The 6,474-nt window shown below is 44.6% G+C and overlaps 1 protein-coding gene across 1 annotated transcript in view; it reads left to right on the top strand.

The window, feature by feature from the left end:
• The window catches only part of DMRT1 (doublesex and mab-3 related transcription factor 1), a gene marked incomplete at both ends in the record, with an annotated part of 52,879 nt that overhangs the window by 11,859 nt on the left and 34,546 nt on the right, over positions 1-6,474 (top strand). The gene's annotated exons all lie outside the window — the stretch shown is intronic.

Below are 6,474 nucleotides of genomic sequence, written 5' to 3'. Positions count from 1 at the left end.
AAAGAGTGTGGCTCAGCAGAGTTACACGGGTATGAAATGGTGGAATCAGCTGAAATGGTGGCATCAGACATGGGGAAGGGAGAAAAAATGGCACTGGAGAGAAGAGCAGCTGGGACCTTCTCCAGAGCCTGATGTTCAGGCTTATCCAAGTATTGCTGTCCTGTTCCTCAAATTACCATTGAGATTCTACAGCCTTTTCCCATTCCCTTCCTTCTCTTACTAAAGAGATTTCCTTCCTTTTCTCATTTTAGCTGAAGCAGGAAGTGGGAATAGGGAAGGTGTTAGTGTGTAATATTTGGTGCAGTATCACTATGCAGGGTGCAAATAATAAATCACACACTACATGCTTAGACAATTTACTGCTGGCTTTTGTATGTGCAGTGACAAGTGCTCGAAAGGTCAAAAAAGCTTCCTTAACAAATTTGATAAGATAGTGCAGTGAGCTGTAACAGCATAAAGTCCTGGGGATCATGGACTAGAATAGAAGAAATAATTATGTATGGTAATGGGTAATTACAGATAATGGCCTTTTTTGGGGGTGGCAGAAAATACACAGGCCCACAGCCTTGCTTGGAATGAACATTGTCTAGCACATTAACTTTATAGCAAGCTAAAAGTTCAACACTGGAACTGAAGGTAATCCGCAACTTCTGACGGGAAGAGAACAGAAATACTTCTGTCAAAGGCAGAACAAGCATGCAGGTTTTGTTCCTTGGGAGGCAGAGTGTCTCAGCAGAAAGTAAGTAATGGTGCCAGCTTTCTTTGACATCTGAAATAGCTCTGTCATGATTGTCTGATGGGAGAAACATACTGTTCTAGTGTTTCTGATTATGTTGTTAGGGAGTAATTTCACACCGGCCTCATTCAAGGCTACTGTCCAACCTCAAAGCCAGCTATGAACTGAGCTAAAACATTGCAAGACTTAATATTGCCAAACCAGTTAATAGGAGTGTACTGATGCTTTATATAATGAGCAAGGGGAGATTGTCAGGTATGGATCCAAGGCTCTTGAGGTCTGAAGACAAGTGTTTCCTGACTGAATAATTAAGTTTTAATGTCTCTTGCCACAGAGGCTGACTTACAGGAAAATATCATCACTGCAGTGATAAAAACAGTCACTCTGAATTGAAAACTACAGGAAATGTAAACTACCAGAAGCTGAATGCTGCTCATTGGGCAATGACTATGCCTTCCTGCTCCTTGAGTAAATGTTTTACTTGAGTAGTCACGATTCTTCTGCATTTTCAGTGGCCTGTCTATGTACATGTAGAGTCTCTGTAGACATAGAAGAAACAAAACCTGCTAATCATAGGTGTATATAAGAACTCAAGTCAATATATGCAGGCAGTGAAATTCTGTTAATTGCCACACAGCGTATACAATTCCTTTTCTAAAATACACAATCACATGGAGACTAACCAGCTGTTATGGCCACAGGAGTAAATTCAACTGTGCTACTGCATACTCCCAGACATTGAAATGTGATTGTATGTGCTGTCCTGATTTTTACAACTGTTCCTGGTGTGCGTCCATCCTAAGTTGACTAATATTCTCCCCCAGATTGCCAAGTGTGATCCAGTAACCATGCCCATTAGGCAGTTCTATGTACCACCCTGTTTTACATGCTGAGAAGGTCTGATAGTACGGACTCTGTATGATTTGACCTCAGCACTAGAGGCTTGCCCAGGCATGTTTAAATTACTGTTATGAGTGTATAATAAAATGTATTATTATTATGGGCCCTTAACAGTACCAGTAGGAATAAAAATACCACATCCTTATATACAGAATGAGTGAATGTTATAAACAGAACTTCAGTGTTTGCATTTCTCAGTGTGTATGCTTAAAAACACATTTGCATCTATGAGATGGAGATGATGATAGAAATTCCTGCAAATTCCCTGACATTTCTCCTCTCTCCTCCCAAAAACTAAGAAGGGGAGGAATGATCTATATACTGGCTTCTGCATTGATTTTGCCATGCGTATCCGCAATTCATGTAAATCACCATGGCTTTATTGAAGTAAATGGTCTGAGACTGGTTTACATTAAGTGAGGACTGGACCACTGTTTTTCACCATACTCTGCTAAGTGAAGGCAGGAGCCCCTCAGGTTACTGAATGTGTAAGACCCATGTGTGTAACTGACCCCGAGAACTCACCTTCCTTAGAAGAAAATCCCAGCCATCCTGAAATGAATTACTGGTTAACTACTATTAATATGCCATAGAGCTGGAGAGTCATCTACAACACTAGAAGATCAATAACAGTATTTATCGTGCATCATATTGATCTTCTATGAAAGAGTGGGCCATATTTCACACTGTGTATATAGTGCAAAAAAAGTAGCATCTGTTCTCCACAGGAATTAGTAAAGACACAGAAAAGAACTTAGAGATCCAAGGGCACAACTGTTGTCTCACTGCAAGAGTGTTGCTCACACATGGAGAGCTTCTGCTGGCCCTACATTGTAGACTGGGTGTTACAGAAACTGAGTGAGAATTTTAACCACTCTTCTTGGTTTTGCTCTTCTAATTCTGTTCCTTCTTGTACATGTTCGGTCCCATATTTTTAATTGCGTCCTGTTTGCAACTTGCAGAATGTTAAAGTTTGTGTGTAGTGGCAGGGAAAAGACCCAGGAGCTTTTCCCAGTTTTAGCATGCAAAGGGCGAAGACAAGTCAAGGCATGAGCCCAGCTCCTGCAGCAGCCCTGTGGTTTTAAAGGGCAGGTGGAGGGACAGAGTGGCAGGCTGATGGTACAGCAGCAGTTGCCTTGTTGAGAGCTTAATTCCTCTTGAAGATTGCTCCCCTTAGAGCAACGAACCTCAAGGCTGCCTGCCATGTGCAGGTGTTGTAATGTGGCAAGTTCTGAGGCAGGGGAGGACCCTCTCCTTGCCAGGAGAGCCATTTAGCTGTGTTGAATTACATTTGGGAAAACAAACAAGCAAACAAACCCAAGCAACAAACCACAGCAACAGCTGAAAGCTGCTTTCTTAACCTTCCTGTTCTCTCCTTGGCAGCGGAAAAATGTAGCCGTGGGCTGACGGCCTCCCTTGAGGAGGAAACCTTGCTTGTTGAGTGACCAGAGGCAACGCTGTGGGAAGGTTCAGCCTGTAGGTAGGAGTCAAGAATTACTCCAAAGGCAGGAGGTGAGAGGAACCCCAGCTAAAGTTTTACAGCCTCAGCTTCCAATAGGTCTGCCCTGTTCTGCAAATGGCGGTCATGCCTGAGGATGCTGCAGCCTAGGAGTGGTGTGCTTGCACAACAACTAGCTATCACACTTTGTCTGGAGAGAACTGGCATAGATAGGGCAAAAACTCCCTGGGCATACAATAATGTGAAGTCTTCTCTGGGCAGATCTCCAAGTGCCTTGTTTTATCACTAGGACAGTTCAGCATTGTTCTTTGGCCTTTAATTCTGCTCCCATTGGCACTTAGCACTTCCTTGGAGGTACCAGTAGGTACTGGCTGGTCTGACCTGCTTTTCTTCCTGAGCTTTTGTTGCTCAGAAAAAAAAGTCAAGACTTACAGGGCTTTCTCTATTAATAGCAAAACTCCTTACTCTTCGTCTGTTTAGAGTGGTGTATGCTCTTACATGTGTTGTGTATGTATAATGTATGCATTAGTAGTAGGAGATGACATGATTCAGCCAGGCTGGATGGGGTAAGAATATCCGGTCTGCAGACCTGCGCTTGACCTGTTGTATGCCAGAGTCACCAAAGACCTGCTCAGCAATCCAGAAACATCCTTCCCTCAGGCTGGCTTGTGAAAGACTGCAAGTAGTTTAGAGTAACCCATGGGTGCTTTGACCTGGTCTCACCTAACATCTGCCCACAGTCCAGATGGCATGAAGCTATGTCTTGTGTGAGGTGTCCGTCTTCTCTCAAATCTCCAGATGCTACAGAGAAATAGCAGAGACTTGTCCCAAACCATGACATCAAAGAAGATCTCATCCTCTGAATTCAGGGGAAAGTGTCAGTTGAAGCATGTGGCAGCTTTCTCCTGTTCTTTATCAGATGCTACCAGTCCTTCCATCTTCAGAAGCATTATGTGGCTTGAGATTTAGGGAAGATTAACTTTTCTGGCTGTCTTTCCATCACTGTAGCAGAGTCCTTGTTCTGTATGGAGTCGGGTGTGTCCATCCCTTCACTTGAACTTTCCCCGTTCCCATGGCTCCTATTTTTTTTGCTTATCTGCTGGGGCACATCCCTGTGGTGTCGCTGCAGCTCAGAAGGATTGTGTGCCAGGGATATTACGAGGACCGTGGATTCCATAATGCTGTGTGTGTAAGAGAAAAATGCCTGAGGCTGCTGACAGCCATGGATTTATATGTATGGGTGCATGGGTGGCTGAATGAGCAGGTGAATCGCTCAATGAACTCAATGTTGAGTGTTGAGAGGGCAGCTGATAGTACTGTAGAAGTTATTGGAGAGCAGAGGGACAGCAGAAGGGAAGCAGAGGACCATTCTGGTGGATTCATAACAACACTGAGGACTGAACTGTAGGCAGCTGTTGTGCAGCTAGATAAAGGAGAAGCGGGTCACAGCAGGTCAACCCCTTTGCACCTCCAGTGGCAAATGATGGTAGCCCCAGCCACAGATAAATAGGTGAAAATAGGTAGCTATGGGCACGTCCCTGTTCTATCCTAGCCCATCTTGTCCCATGTTAGGAAGTGCAGTGCATGAGACCTTTCCAAAAGTTGCAGCAAAGCCTGCTACTTTCTCCGTCTCTTCAGTTTAGCTGCCACACCTCGGGGTGGCTCACCTTTCGTGTGTAGATGTAGAGGCCGCATCTCCCTCGTACTAGCATTCTTAGTGGGAAGCATTATCCCTTCTTATGGTGCACTGCAAGTGGAAAGACACTGCAGAGGTTTCAGAAGCAATTGTAGATCTGTGCAGCATAGCATAGCCCTGGCAAAAGTTCTGTAGCTGGCTGCCTTGCATATTTCTGTCTCATGTGAAATCTGTATCTCAGCAGGGAACATGTTGGAGAATTTTGCATTTGGCTTCTGTTTTACATTACGAAAAGCAGAACAATTAGACTGCAGCTTTAATTGGGAGCTCAGTCTGGGGAGGTGAGTCAGGCTTGTGCTGTGATTTAGCAGTACTGCTGTTTTTCAGTGCCAGTGGTCTAAGTTCTCGTTTTATCAAAGACACTGGCAAAAGGATTTGGAGAGAGGCCTGCCCAGAAGCAGAGTAATAGCAATCATAAAATATTGTAAAAATATGAAAATTAACTGTGAAGGGTCTTTTGTGGCATTGTGGACTCCTCTGTTCTGTGTACAAATCTAAGGGGTTCTTCCAGTGAAAAAGGCCAGCTGGCTTGTTTCTCGCTCACATAGGGCTTTGGGGCAGAAAAATCAGATGCAGGAGGCATAAAACATTCTGCTAATAAATGGGTATGGTTCATTGATGTCAACAAAATGTCAGCAAGAGCTGAATGGGGGCACTGTATAATTTAGTGACCTGTAAGGATCCATGATTGCAGACAGCTTTCATTACAGCTGTGGAAGTGAAACAGAATTGCATTGTAAATGGTAGTAACTGGTAAAACCAATCATTTGATCTAGTGTGTAGTACACTGGAAGCTGTTACCGTGACCCTGAGAAGCTGGTAAATGCCACTGTATTCATTTTTCAGGTATGTAACCAAGGTACAGATACACCAAAAGATGCAGAACAAACCAGGCAATGCCTACCTGGCAACCCTGTTGGGGATGTTATTTCATACGTGCCTATTGTCCATGCTGCTTCTTCTCCACATGATAACCCTTGAGAGCTAACAAGCATGCTTTAGGCCACATCCTTTCCTCCTCCATGGTAGAGTTAACATCATAGGAAGAGCAGGAGCTCCTTGCAGAATGGATCATTATGCTGCAAACACTTGTAGAGATTGGTGCAGGGTAGGGTAACAGGAATGTGAGCTAGAACCAGAGCTGCAGGGATGCCAGGATTTACAGCTGCTCCCTTGTTAAATATGTAAATGTGTATTCAACATGTACTTGGAAAGTTAGACTTTCCAAGGTTCTGGCAGTTTATTGCTGTGCCTGGCTCAGCCAGGCAGCTGATGCAGCATGTCAGAGAGAGCTTGGCTGTGACACAGTACCAACAAGCATCTTCCTTTTTCATCCTTGCAAGTATCACAGGGCACAGTTAGACAATAGGGTGAGGAAAATGGGACTTAAAACATCGCCTGAGAAGCTCCCCCACCCTAGGGGGCACCCTAGGGAAGGCAGACATTGGTGGGGACAGCCTGTGGGGAGTGCAGACAGCTGGTCTGCAGTCTGGAGGCACTCGGGAGTGCAGGCAGCAAATCATGAGCAGTCCCCTCCTCCTCTTTTGCCAGTGGTGTGGGCACTTGTTCTGCTCTGTGGTTCTGTAGGTAAACAGGAGCTAAATTTGGGTATGAAGGCTGGGCAAGGCCTTGCTGTGCTCATTCAAAGGTAGCATGTGGGTTTCTGAGACACCATGGCTGATC

Source organism: Nestor notabilis, unplaced genomic scaffold (genome assembly GCF_000696875.1).
Source record: "Nestor notabilis isolate BGI_N333 unplaced genomic scaffold, ASM69687v1 scaffold18566, whole genome shotgun sequence".
NCBI lineage: Eukaryota > Metazoa > Chordata > Aves > Psittaciformes > Psittacidae > Nestor > Nestor notabilis.
The sequence above is the reverse complement of the archived record's forward strand: the minus strand, read 5'-3'. Positions and strand labels throughout refer to the sequence as shown.